General features: G+C 33.1%; 1 pseudogene; it reads left to right on the forward strand.

Moving 5' to 3' along the window:
• The first annotated feature begins 868 nt into the window (after positions 1–868).
• LOC139823594 (putative nuclease HARBI1) lies at positions 869–3,467 on the forward strand (annotated as a pseudogene).
• The last annotated feature ends 383 nt before the right edge of the window (positions 3,468–3,850 follow it).

Raw genomic sequence — 3,850 nt, forward strand, 5'->3', positions numbered from 1 at the left:
CACACACACACACACACACACACACACACACACACACACACACTTTTTTTTTAACATTCTATTATTTTTCCCGTTGAATCTATTGCCGCTGTCAGATTTATAAAAAATTTATTTTGCAGTAATTTGTTTAAACAATTATTGTTTAAACAATTATTGTATTCCAATTTACATAGTTAAAGGTCATGTTCTATTTTCAATTATTAGTTTTACTATGTTGTTAGTAGTTTAAGCATAGGCGTTAATAAGTTTATGCGAATTTGGAAGGTTTTAAATACAAATGTACATTAAAAACAAAGTAGCAGCTAGTAGCAGCTAATTTTTACAAATTTTGTTACATAATAATATAAACTTTAATTTAAAATTTGTTGCACTGTGGGAATCCGTGGGACTTTTAACTTTTCTCTATTTTTCTGAAACGATTGCACACAAATTTTCATTATTTTACACTTCAAACATTGCGTTACTGTTAATTTATATTTATTTGTTATAATTTTTAACAAATACGACAATAAACTACATTTTTTCATTTAAAACATTTGCTTTGTAGAATTAAAAAAGATCAACTTTACGATTTTCTACGAATTTTTGAATATGACGCTTGAACATGAGCTCGGACGCTCGAGCTGTTAAGGCCGGTTTTCACACGCAATGATTGGTGGCGCCAACTGACTGGCATTCGTTGGCGCCAGAAACCGTTTCCATTAAACTGGCGAACTCATAAGTGTTTATACACGCAATGATTAATGGCGCCAACTGACTGGCATTCATTGGCGCCAGAAACCGTTTCCATTAAACTGGCAAACTCATAAGTGTTTGCATAGTGATGTTATTGGCGCATAATATGGAAAATATGTAGGTAATCGTCAAGATGTCAACCGAGTTGTTGGATGCGACTATTCGTTTGGGAATTTTAGTAATAAGTAACGAACTACAAAACATTCTTGCGGTTAAACTGAAAAGAAAGAAACGTAGATATTGGGTACGAAAATGGATCGCTAGACGAGAAGTTGCTTTACAATTTATAGAAGAACTAGCTGCAGAGGATAACCAAACGTATCTGAACATGTTTCGAATGACCCAAGAACGTTTTCAAGATTTGTTAGGGATGGTGTCTGCTAAACTTCAAAAGCAAGATACGCATGAGGCCAGCACTTTCACCAAAACTGAAGCTTCAGATCGTGCTTAGATACTTGGCTACTGGTGACTCCCTCGCATCATTACAGTTACTGTTCAGAGTTCCCAAGTGCACAATCTGTACTTTTTTACCTGAAGTCTTGGATATCATTCACGAAGCGTTGAAAGATTTTATTAAGGTAAGCTTTTTCCTAGCATTATTATTAATATTACTACAATGAGTGCTATATGTAGGTATATCAAATTTCAATGTTCTATCTTGAAAATAGTCTTTAAACTTTCTTTATTAGCCCGGTTTTCTTCCGATTTAAACTTTCTGTTGTACTGTAAATTTCTTTGGCTTCCTTCATAGATAGATGAACAAATAATTTTTTTAGTACTTTTTCGTATTTCAAATTTATTTAAGAGACAAAACCTAAATATAAAATTACAAAAATAAATTTTTAAAGAAAATAAAAACTCATGTATTTGTAAGATTAAATAAAAAGTTTATTTAAAATATATATATGACATAGGTCAACAAAATTCTTAGAATAGGTCTGAAAATCTAACAAAACAAACTTTCAAAAAGAAAAAAAAATAGTTTTGGTATTAAGACTTTGTAAAAACTAAAACTGAAATAAGTTTACTTTTAGTAGGTCTACAGGATTTACAAAGTCCAAAAACATAATATAGCATACACTAAAAAAATTTTTTTTATATTAAGATTGAAATAAAAGTTTACTTTAAAGAGACCTCTAAGGCCTGCAATACCTACAAAATAAAGTAAAAATTAAAAGTCAGTCACTTTATAGTCATTAAAATTACATGTTCAAATCTGATGAATCTGTATTCTCTACACTGTCCTTAATTTCTACGACCTCAACGGGTACAATAGTAGATGAGCTAACAGGTACATTAATCAAAGATGGCATAGTAGTAGAACTTGAAAGTGGTGAAGAAAAAAGTAATGAACTTTGACTGTGCTTAGATGGATCTACATCAGTGTGTACAGAAGATGAAAGTTGTTGCATCATCAAAGTGTTCAATAAAATATCTAGTATTTGCTTCTGACATTGTAGCGCGTTTGACGTGGTCATTTGACGAAGATATTCTGCAACAGTGCTGCCAAATTGTTCGTATAAATCAGTACGTGTTCGCGTTGCCACAGCATGCTGTTCGGAAACATTTTGAAGCGCATTTATTGCTTGTTGAATTGTAGACATGCTAGATTGCATTTTTTGATTTTGTTTCATGGGAGGCTGTAGTGGTTGCTTTGTATGCTTTATTGCAGATGTATCTGGTTGTACATTTACTGTCGTTCTGAGCTTTTTGGAAGACCGTGACTGATGAGCACTTGTAACTTCTTGTTCTTTATTAATCTGCTCTTCTTCTAATAATAGATCATTATTATCATCTTCCAGTTCCTCTGTCTCATCTTTCTGTGTTGTCAATTCCTAAAACAATAGAATAAAGATATTTGTAAAAACAGAAATTAACATAAAGTCTGTATTTTAATCATGAGTCTATATTTTTCGTTGTTTTCCTTTCAGATGACAAATACAACAGAAGAGTGGTGTAAAATAGAAAAAGGGTTTGCTGAGAGATGGAATTTCCCTGGCTGTGTTGGCAGTTTGGACGGCAAACATGTTGTTATTAAGAAACCTAAACACAGTGGATCACTGTATTACAACTATAAGGGATCCTACAGTATTGTTTTAATGGCTGTAGTAGATAGTGAATATATTTTCCGTTACATTGATGTTGGAGCTTTAGGAAGAAATTCTGATGGTGGAATATTTCAGAATAGCAGCTTAAAAAGAGCTATTGATGAGAAGTTACTCAATTTGCCAGAGAACTTTTTCTTTGTTGGCGATGATGCTTTCCCCTTAAAATTATATTTGTTAAAACCGTATTCCAGAAGCGATTCATTAAATGTTAAGAAACTGATCTTTAACTACAGACTTTCTAGAGCTCGAAGGATTGTTGAGAATGCATTTGGAATCCTGGCAAATAAATTCCAGGTTTTTGCAAAACCAATTACATATGAACCAAAAAAAGCTGATAAAATTATTCTGGCAGCTGTTGCTTTACATAATTGGTTACAAATAACCTCACAATCACACTATATTCCACCTGGATCTATTGATATTGATGACATTGAAAATGGAAGAGTTATTCCTGAACATTGGCGTCAGGATGGTCAAGGATTATTCAGCCTATCAAGACAAGAAAGTAACAACGGTCAACAATCAGCTGGCGAGCTCAGAGACCAACTTGCTACTTACTTTATGGGAGAAGGAGCAGTGCCTTGGCAGATGGCAATGATTCAATCGACTAATCATCCTACGTAGACTTCAGTATAATACATTGTTAAGTTTAGTGTACACAGAAATGTTTATGATTAAACACAGTAAAATAAACATACTATATAACTTTTAAAACTGACCTCTGAATCATAATTCTACAAAATTAAGAAACTAAAAATTCTTACCAAATTTGACTTAGTTGACCGAGGTTTGAGAACCTTTCGTAGAAAGCGGTCAGCAACAGGGTACCAGGTAACAGAAGGTATATATACGTCTTCTGCTGAAGCTCCACTTCTCTTTGAGGCTTCAACTTTATGGAATTCCAATGTATAAGCGTTTCTTATACTGCGAATTTTAGCCTTTACAAGCGTGTCGTTGATATCCGGAAAATTTTCTTTTAGCGCTTCAACCATTGCGTTATAGCTTTC

The sequence above is a fragment of the Temnothorax longispinosus genome, unplaced genomic scaffold (assembly GCF_030848805.1).
Source record: "Temnothorax longispinosus isolate EJ_2023e unplaced genomic scaffold, Tlon_JGU_v1 HiC_scaffold_14, whole genome shotgun sequence".
Taxonomy (NCBI): Eukaryota; Metazoa; Arthropoda; class Insecta; order Hymenoptera; family Formicidae; genus Temnothorax; species Temnothorax longispinosus.